Source organism: Triticum dicoccoides, chromosome 4A (assembly GCF_002162155.2).
Source record: "Triticum dicoccoides isolate Atlit2015 ecotype Zavitan chromosome 4A, WEW_v2.0, whole genome shotgun sequence".
Lineage (NCBI taxonomy): Eukaryota > Viridiplantae > Streptophyta > Magnoliopsida > Poales > Poaceae > Triticum > Triticum dicoccoides.
The window spans coordinates 168,611,778-168,622,994 of record NC_041386.1 but is presented as its reverse complement, the minus strand read 5'-3'; positions in this window follow the sequence as shown (position 1 = coordinate 168,622,994).

The window sequence follows — 11,217 nt, the reverse complement described above, 5'->3', positions numbered from 1 at the left end:
GGCCAGGCCGTCGTTCTCCCGCATTCATTAAAGATGGTGACCAGAGCCAAGCTGACCTTACCCAAGCCCTCGGCGGGAGCCGCCAACGGCGGCGGGCGAGGCGGAGACACGGGATTCTTCCCTCTTCCCTTCTTCGTCGGGGCCATGGCGATAGGAAAGGGGGGGGGGGAAGGATTCGAGATTGAATTGAAAACAGAAACCAGGGTTCGAGCGGAGGAAGGACAGGAAGTGCTCGAGCGATAAAAGGGGAACGGCTGTGTACGATTACGGGTCCGCCTAGCAAGGCGCAAAATAAGGAGGGCGTGGGGGAACAGTGTCGTCCACGTCCAATCAACCACCACGCGGCGCCCAAGGCCGCAGGCTGTTAGGGCCCGCAGTGCTTCACTCCTGCCCTTCCGCCTCCCTGCACAGCCAAGTCCGGGCGCGCCTTGGGCCCGGGGGCTACTGTCGGCGTTCTGAGAATGGGGGTCCCCAGACTTGCCTTCCTATGGCCTGTGGCGTGGCTCAAAGGGGGGCCCAGCACGGCCCATCTTCACCAATACAAACTCAAGACCCTCGCGAGGCGGACGACACGGAGCTTCCTCGGGCACGGCCTCGTCAGGTTGGCTCGCGAGGAGGCGGAGAGATCAAGGCGGGGTACCTCGCGAGGTGCCCGTGACGCAAGCCATGACGACCCAGGGCGCCAGGCGGGTGCCAGCCCGCGTAGTGTCCTCCTTTCCTCTTTGGTGCAAAGGAGGCAAGCGCAGCCGCAGAGTACCGAGGCGTCAGGCAAAGGTTGCCATTTCATTGCAACGAGACCAAGACCAGGAGGACTACGAGACAGAGGTCACCGTGGAGCCCAAGACGGCGTCATCACCAGAGCTTTGCGCAGGCGAAGACTACTTTTGTCAGGATAGCTGATACTTGTTGTCCCCCTTCAAATTAGCCCGCCATTGTTGGCTCCCTTCCCGCTCAATATTCGGGAAGAGGTCCAGGGCCTCTATAAATAGGACCAGCCACCCACAGAACAAGGGGGTTGGGTAGGAGGAAGAAAGAGGCTTGTTAGAGAGGTTAGAAGCAGAGAGAGAGAGAGAGAAAGGTGGCTGAACTCCTCCCAGCAGTTCACCACCCCTGCCAAGAACAGACCCTCGCGAGGCTGTTCTTCCCTGTATTGTTCATCATCATCATCCCAAGAGGCAATCCACCACACGACACATTGGAGTAGGGTATTACACCACAATGGTGGCCCGAACCAGTATAAACCCTGTGTCTCTTGTGTTGGTCTTTCCTTGGTTTATATCCTAGCATGGCGGAGGGGTGCAGGTAGGTAGGAGGCGAAATCTCCGTGCGCACCCCAGTGTTTGAACCTCAAGGGTCTGCCGGAACCCGAAATCCGACAGTAGCAAGATGATGACCCACAAGTATAGGGGATCTATTATAACATCCCAAAATTCTAAATTTTGGAGTTTTATATTAAATAGATAGATTTTATTGATTGTTTGATTGATTGACTGAAAGTTAGTGAATTTGAACTTTTTGAAAGTTAAATGAGAGGGAATAAAAGGACTTTCCCAAACTTTCATTTTTTGCTTTTATGATCTCCGTGAATTCAAATTCTTTTCATCACAAAACCCTGGAGAGAAGATGACATGACTTCTTCCATTTATTTAAATGAAAAGGGTTTATGAAAATATTTGAATGTCATTTGAAAATATTTTTCCAATTCAGAAACTTCAAGCAACTCAATGATTTTCATGAGAGAAGATAAAATGACTTCTTCAAAACATATGAAATATGAGTTGGGAGTTTAAAAAGATCAAATTTAAAGTCCTTTTGAAATTATTTTCAATTTGGAGTTATTTGAGTTTTATTCAAATTATTTTTCTCCAAAAATAAAATACATGGAAACTAGGGTAAAATGATTCCCTACATCCGAAAATTGGAGAAAAATAAATTTGAAATCACTTTGGTTTTTTAAATGATTTTTATTGGATTTTAGTAGGGCAGCAGCACTCTTTAAATTATTTGAATTTTTCTCGATTTTATATGACTTCACAAAAACTCTCACGTTGTAGAAAATCTTTTTCTGAAAATTTTGATATATAATATGCCTATATATAATTTTATTTTTATTTTCGTTATTCTGTTTTTCCTTTTCTGTTTCTATTAAGAAAAAAACTACGCGTGCGCCTGGAACTACCCGCCGCCCACATGCGTAGCATAGCAGCAGGCCGACCCGTTTTTCTTTTGTTTTATTTTGTTTTTTTATTTTCATTAATGTTTTTCTAAACAAACTTCAGAAAAAAAATACTTCGAAAAAGAAAAAAAACTGCAGCCGTGTACGCGCGCGGCCGGTCGAGGCCTTTAGGCCCGTGCGAGGCGTGAGCCTTTTTCTTCTCTGTTTCGTATATTTTCGTTTACGTTTAGTACCACATCGCCTAGTGTTTGACCCTTAAACCTCTTTTTCACCTATAAATATAGACCCATAGAGCCTCCAAAAATCATTCAATTCGGGTTAAATCAATATTTTGGTTTGACTAGATTCATTTAAGAAAAATATATTTCTCCTCTCCTATGCGACTTTCGGAATTGTCTCTTCTTTTAAGTCGTTTTTTCTCTGCCTTATAAAGGTATCTTTCTTTGTTTTTATACTTCCATAGTTTATTATTTCTAGACTAATACAATAGAATAATTAGATTATCAATTAGTCTACGTATTTATACATTAGACCTTAGCCGTAGCTATTTTTTTTCCGTAAAACAGCTTGGCCCTGATTTTTCAAATAGCCATAACTTTCAGTCGTTTATCCAAATTAGATAAACCAGCACCAATAGCTTCGTCTTGTTTTCACCTATCCAGTGAACCTGTCACATCAACTGTTTGAAATTTTCAACTTTTCAAATTTGTTTAGATTCATATTCAAACTTCTTTTGAACATAACTTGAGTTTCGTATCTCCGATTTAGTTGATTCTTTTTGCAAATCGAAGCTCTTGACCTAAACTTTCTGATAAGGCCAAATTCACATAATTTTGGTATTGTTAGAAATTGTTTTATGTTGCAAGAGTTATTTGCTTGGTTTTGATGTTTTCCAAACTGTCTTCTTCGTTCTTCCTGATCTTCTGAGTGATAGCTTATGTGTGGTTACTATTGCTTGCTCACGATAGATTGAACGGAGTGTGACGAGTAGAACTATCAGGAGTTATGAGTGCGAATCATCTTCATCAACCTGTTCGCACACGAACACGTCACCGTGTACCTCCAACGCCGAGGGTGATGCACCGCAGCTCACGCCGAAGGAGATCCATCCGGAAGTGCGGTATGCAAGCAATCCGGCGGGTGCTTTTCAAGACCTGAAACCCCCACGCGCCCGGGAGGGACCCCGTCTGGACGTGCGGCGGCTATGGGCTGCCCTAGGTCGGTTCGCCTGCCCATAGAGCCTCGAGGATCGCTGCCCTTCAACACGAAGAACGAACGAAGAACGAGAAAGAAAGAACAAAGGAGGGATGTAAAACTAGGGTAAAAAGTAGATGTGTTTTGCGATTGTGTGTTGTTATTCAATCGGCCGTCACCCCTTACATATATATGAGGCGGCTGGACTTTCCGTACAAGAAAAGGACTCAAATCCCGTCCAAAACATCAAAAGATAACCTAACTCGGACTACGAGGGCTGGAACTTCCGGTCAGCCCGGAACTTCTGGGCTGAAATTATATCAAGTAGCCCTCTTGCACTGAATCTGCAGGTCGCATACTACTTCGGTTGATCACTTTTTCATCCGAGGTCATCTTGATGTCGAAATCGGCCCCGCAAATATGCAAACAATGTTAAAATTTCAGTTTTCGGGGTGCACCGCGTGCAAACTTTCGGTTTAGCCCGGAACTTCCGGGCAAACTTATGCAACACACTGTTTTGGCTCTAACTTTTGCATACGAACTCCGATTTAGACGTTTGTTATATCGAAATCGATTGTCTCGACGAGACGAAGACAATCCGTGTAGGAACTTTCCCATAGGACGTCGTCTTGAAGGCCTAATTGGCCGAACAATACTCTGAACACAAAATCATAAAAAATTTAGCATAGTTTCGACCCTTGAGATGAGGTCGGATGGCGATAACCCAAACTTCAAAGATGTTCATATCGACAATATTAAACATTTTCATGTAGATCACTTCTCTATTTGAGGCCATCTTAATCAAGTTCTTAATCGCGCCAAAATCTGGTGTCAACACATGCCCCCCTGTGTTTTCGGCAAAACTTGCGTGCCGAAAAATAACCTGCACGATACTTTTCCTAAGGACGATGTCAACACTCCATCGGCCATTTTATGTGCTTAGGGCGATAATTTCTATATCGGCCATGTTTAACTTCTTTATTACATCATACCCTGGAACCGATTACCACCAATCGGCTTTAAAGAGATGGGAATGAACCCGTTCCTCGTAGCACTAAGGAAATCAAACTCTGAAAGGTCACGCCCTGTTAAGCAAGTAACATCCGGATGATTCCAATCCACCGATGCATCGGCCAAAGCAACACAAGCCGAATTATCCGCGTGAATGACTTCTACCTCATCATCGACCCACTGTATTAAGAATTGATGCATGGTAGATGGCACACATTGGTTAGCATGAACCCAATCGCAGCCTACTGTAACATTATAGTTACCTTGCACCTTGGCGATGAAGAATGTGGTGGCCAAAGTTTTTCTTCCCATGATGAGTTCCATGCACATCACACCTTTGGCTTCCGTCTTTTCTTTACCCTCAAATCCATTAAGTACCATATTGGTCTTCATCAATGCATCATTATCTAATCCCAACTTCTTGAAGACCGAGTAGGGCATAAGATTTACCACAGCACCACCATCAATGAGCATCCTAGCAACCAGCGATCCGTTAATATGACCTTTGAGGTACAATGGCTTCAAGTGTTTCACCGGTTCTTTTCTCTTCTCGAAGATAGTGTTCTTTGGACCAAAATCCAGTTGAGCCACCTCCCCTTCTTCACCTATAGCACGAAACTCGGCAGGTAAGTAATACACCATATTAATATCCATACCTTCTCGAACCGGCGTAGAGTCGTAATCCACCATCTCATCTTCATCCCCCAATGTGTATATTAGGCTCAAAGTTTCCTCAATTGACGATGGTGTGGACGATGTAATAGGGGTCGCATCATCCTCTTTTGGTGGTGAAGGTGTTGCTGCAGCTAATGTAGAAGCATATGTGTTTTGTTTTTGTTTAGGCCTCCACACTTGTTTTGTGAGTGCCATGGGCCAAATTTCACTTAACAATTCGTCCCTTTGCCTCTCCTCTTTGTGCTCTACTTTCTCGTGGTTCCTCATGCATTGTAATATCCTTTTCATGGTCTTGGTTAAACCAGGAGGACACCACTTAGGTTGAGTATATTTGGGATCCCTTGGTTTGGCCTTGCTTGTGCTCGCCTCATGATCACTAACCATGGAACCCTGCTGAACAATAACAATATCACCATTAGAAGTAGATAGATTACCAACAACCGGCTTTTCGATCTCCTTTTGCTTGTCGCATTCTGAAATTTCCGCATTAGATGACTTAACACGCCACACTTTTTTATTGGCCTTACTTGGAGAAATTTTTGTTGGCCGATTAGCACCATACCTCAAACAGCCTTGTGTGGGATAATAAAGCCTCTCGTGAGCAGGCCTTCTAGGTGCTGCCCACCCCATATGGAAAGCATAAGGAGCCATTGGGGGCTGCCCCCATCCTCCACTGAAGCCTCTCATGTAATATGGTGCATAGGAGGGTTGTGACATCCATGGTGTCGGTGCCCATGACCCATATGGCCTTGCATATCGTCAAAACTCTTGCTCCGGAGGCAATCTTGAACGCTTTGAATATGATGGCCGATTAGAGCTAGAACCGACCGCTTGACTTGCATATTTGGATAGTAACATATTAAAAGTTGGCTTGATTCTCTTGTTCTTAGTTTCATTCTTTTTCCACTTTCCACTTTTGAATTCTTGGGCTTGATCAATTTAACATGAGCATCCTCTTGTACTTGTGGTTGCCCCCCGAGTGTAGCATTTTTTATAGTGATCTTGAACACTTCCTTACCATCGGGTTGCTTCTCAAGCACAATCTTTCTTCCCAATACCTTTTTGCCCTCCTTGCTATTCCTGGGTTCACCAATAACAACATTATCTTTATTAGCGGATTCGGCTATGTTAGGCCGAATTAACATTTTCTTCCCTTCCAAGTCTATGGTGTTTATGGGGAAGGGCTGCTTATCAACTTGCATCTCAGCAAAATTCAATCGTCCGTCATTAATGGCCGGTTGTATCTGTCGTCGAAAAACATTGCAATCGTTAGTAGCATGAGAAAATGAATTACAATACCAGCAATAAGCACGCCGTTTCAGCTCCTCAAACGGCGGTATGGTGTGTGATATTCTACTCATCTTATCTTGCAAGAGAGCATCAAATATTTTATCACACTCTGATGTATCAAAAGTAAACGTCATCTCCTCATCACGATTCTTGCGAATCGGCTTAAGAGCATTGCACATATAGGGTTTGGCCTTTGAGGACCAAACAAATTCAGTAGTATAGACATCAACCTCATCGTCCGAATTATCATCATTGTGTTCAATCATATGCATTCTAGGACGATCAGTTGTTGACCTATGGACCTCTTTACTTCGACTCTCTTGGGCCAAAGCTTTTTGTAAGACTTGATTAATGCTCAAAAACTCATAACTTTCTAGCCTCTCTTTAATGTGAGTTTTCAAACCATTAAGAACAAGATCCGCCAAGTCTCTCTCAGTTATCACTAAGCTATAACATCGGTTTTTTATATCTCTAAATCTCTTGACATAATCAGTGACCGATTCATCATGTTTTTGCCTAACCGATGTAAGATGTGACAACTTAAGCTCATTATCGCCGCTATAAAAGTGATCATGAAACTTTTGCTCTAATTGCGACCATAAGAGAATTGAACCATGTGGTAAAGCAGCAAACCATGAAAATGCGGTGCCAGTTAAAGACAGGGGAAATAAACGCACTTTCAACTCTTCTATGGAACCCGCTTCACCCAACTGTGCTAGATACTGACTCACATGCCCCCAAGTTGTTTTCGTACCCTCACCACTAAATTTAACAAAATCAGGAACCTTATAACCTTGAGGGTAAGAAATTGCATCGAAGTGTTCAGGATAAGGCTTTTGGTACACACGACTCTTTACTTTCAGCTCGTTTCGGAAAGTTTCTAGAAACATCTTATGCAAATCCTCCCTTAATTTAGCTAAATTGGATCTGAGGTAGATGACGATGTCTGTGGCAATGACATAGGAGCAACCTGAGTACTAGCTATTGGTGCCACTTGTGAGATGGGCGCCAAACCATAATTCGGCGGAAGACCAAACATGCTTGCGCCTATGGGTGGTGTGACAAAGTGATTGGGCGTTGACGCCAAATTGGGCACACTCATAATAGGATTAGGGTATGTAGGTGTAGCCACAAGCTGGTTGGTTTTTGTAGGGTAAAAATTCAATGGCATATTATATTGTTGTTGCATAGATGGTGCTGATGAAATAGGTAAAATTGGACTAAGGTTTTCGGATATACCAACAATACCATTAGATGATGGAGGCATATTTTTTTGAGCATTAGCACTAGCCACAAACGAATTGTATGCCATCACATTACCCTTACTAACAAGACTTTCAATCACAGCCACTTGCTCTGGAGAAAAAACTTTACTCACAATAATCACATCTTGTTCGTCGATGAGGGGAGGAAAATTGACGTTTCCAGCCGGAGTGATGTTGCCTTGACGGTCCTTCTTGAAACTTGAAAGAAACGCTTCCAAATCCTCCTCCTCGCGCTTCTTCTTGAGCGCCTCAAAAGCCTCTTCTTGCGTGCTTCGTAGGCTTGGCGATGTTCATTCGATAGTTCATCAAGACCGGGCTTAATGATGTTATCGGCGTCAACTTCTGAGGGCTTGGGGAGATTAGACATGGTTGATGATGATTCTTGATCTTTCTTCCCCAGCGGAGTCGTCAAAAAGTGTGTTCGCACACGAACACATCACCGTGTACGTCCAACGCCGAGGGTGATGCACCGCAGCTCACGCCGGAGGAGACCCGTCCGGAAGCGCGGTACGCAAGCAATCCGGCGGGTGCTTTTCAGGACCCGAAACCCCACGCGCCCGGGAGGGACCCCGTCTGGACGTGCGGCGTCTATGGGCTGCCCTAGGTCGGTTCGCCCGCCCCTAGAGCCTCGAGGATCGCTGCCCTTCAACATGAAGAACGAACGAAGAACGAGAAAGAAAGAAGAAATGAGGGATGTAAAACTAGGGTAAAATGTATATGTGTTTTGCGATTGTGTGTTGTTATTCAATCGGCCGTCACCCCTTACATATATATGAGGTGGCTGGACTTTCCGTACAAGAAAAGGAGTCAAATCCCGTCCAAAATATCAAAAGATAACCTAACTCGGACTACGAGGGCCGGAACTTCCGGTCAGCCTGGAACTTCCGGGCTGAAATTATATCAAGTAGTCCTCTTGCACTGAATCTGCAGGTCACATGCTACTTCGGATGACAATGATCCCAAAAGCAAAGTTGTAGATCTTGCAATGGACAAAAATTCCTCAGTTGATCACTTTTTCATCTGAGGTCATCTTGATGTCGAAATCGGCCCCGCAAATCTGCAAACAATGTTAAAATTCCAGTTTTCGGCGCGCACCGCGTGCAAACTTTCGGTTTAGCCCGGAACCTCCCCAGATGTTTTGCCCGGAACTTCCGGGGCGGACATTTGCAGCATACTGTTTTGGCTCTAACTTTTGCATATGAACTCCGATTTAGATGTTTTTTATATCGAAATCGATCGTCTCGACGAGACGAAGACAATCCGTGTAGGAACTTTTCCCATAGGATGTCTTCTTGAAGGCCTAATTGTCCGAACAATACTCTAAACACAAAATCATAAAAAAATTAGCATAGTTTCGGCCCTTGAGATGAGGTCGGATGGCGATAACCCAAACTTCAAAGATGTTCATATAGACAATATGAAAAAAAATTCATGTAGATCACTTCTCTATTTGAGGCCATCTTAATCAAGTTCTTAACCGCGCCAAAATCTGGTGTCAACACAACCGTACAAGGCAAGTTCACACTTTGATCATACTTTTCATTACCCAGTTTTTATGCATTAGTTTCAACCCTCAAACATTACATGGTTAGGATGTCATTAACATGTGGGTTGGGAAGTAGTTGATGAGGTAGAACCTATTGCCCTGTTATATTCAAACCCTTGGGAGTTACTTCTACGCGTTGCTTATATTGCTATGCTATGCTCGTAGACGTGGTTTGGGAGAGTGAAATCCATGACAGATGTGAGATTGTTAATTAATGGTTCAACTTAAGGTGACAACTTAAATACACATCTGGGTGGATTGAGGCACCTGGAGTACCTAGTGTTGTCTGTATTTTTGGAAATCCTGGAGTACCCGTGTGATCTTCCTATGGACCGCCACCCAGGCTCAAAGGGAACTGAGATGATTCATGCTAGAAAATTCTGTGTGCAGCCACAAGCTATTATGGGCTCTAGCATAGTTGAGTAAGTTACGTGAAGCTCTCGAAGAGGTGGATCAGCAGGTAGTGGGTTGTAGGTTTGGTATGGTCTGTCTGGAGTAGAGAGTTACTGTTCCTGAAAGACTGTATCTCGGTCATCCGTTTTTCAAACACCATGTAGTGCAAGAAATCCAACGGAGGAGATCGAGTCTTGTGGGGAATAGTGCGCAAACCTCTGCAGAGTGTACAATCTAATCATGGTTATCCGTGTCCCTGGTTATGGACAATTTTGAGTATCTAGTACTTGGAGTATCTTAAGTATCTCATCACGTTACTTAAATAATTTGGTGGGTTATTGATGTTAATTTGGGATTGAGTTGGAGGAACCTTCTCAATATTTTCAACCAACTTTGTAGTTAAATAAATTATATTCCGTTGCAGTAGGGAAAAATTGGCTTTTTGCAAAAACATTATAACCATAGAGCTTTTCCACCAGCCATATATGCATGTAGTGATAGTTATTATTCATTATTATCCTTTGGTGTGAATTTGCCAGTACATTCAATGTACTAACCCTTTGTGGCTGCAACGTCTCATGTTGCAGGATTATCTTACGACGAGTAAGTGATACGTTAGGGTTACGATTTCTACACTCAATTTTGCCGTTGGTGTTGATGGGAATCCACAACCTTGTTGTTACTTGCGCTATTTGGATTGAGGTAATAGTATTTACATTATTTTATACATGTGATTTACCTCTGTTATAAATCCTCGAGTACTGTGTGTGTCAGCATACCGATCCAGGGATGACACTTAAGCACAGAGACTTGACCGTCTGAGGTCGGGTCGCTACAAGATGGTATCAGAGCACATGTTGACTGTAGGACGTGACCCCTAGAAACTGGCAACCCCATAGGAAATATTTTCTCTACGACTTTCTTTTCAAAAGGATCTTTTACCTCTCTTCTCTTCTGAGCTTATTCAAATATTCCCTTTTAGTGAGACTATACCCTTCTCCCTTTTGACCACACGAAGATTCGACTGATGAGACCACTGCAAGAAGTACAAGATATCGGACAACCGAGACCATTCGGAATGAAGAGGATTTTACCATACATTATGATAATGGAAATGTAACACCCCGGATGTAACTTCCCCAATTTGTACTCCAACTCTTGCCGTTTCCGGCGTTAAGTTATATTAATTTCTCGGGTTCGGGTCTTTGTCTCCATGTGTTGTTTTCGTTGTCATGCATCTCATATCATGTCATCATGTGCATTGCATTTGCATACGTGTTCGTCTCATGCATCCGAGCATTTTCCCCGTTGTCCGTTTTGCATTCCGGCGCTTCCTTCTCCTCCGGTGGTCATTTCTACCTTTCTTTCGTGTGTGGGGATTAAACATTTCCGGGTTGGACCGAGACTTTCCAAGCGGCCTTGGTTTACTACCGTAGACCGCCTGTCAAGTTTCGTATCATTTGAACTTTGTTTGATACTCCAACGGTTAACCGAGGGACCGAAAAGGCCTCGTGTGTGTTGCATCCCAACACCCCTCCAATTTGGCCCAAAACCCACCAAACTCTGCTCCATGTCCTAGAGCGTTCGATCACGATCGCGTGGCCGAAAACCGCACCTCATTTGGACTCTCCTAGCTCCACTTATGCCTATAAATACACCCCCCCCCC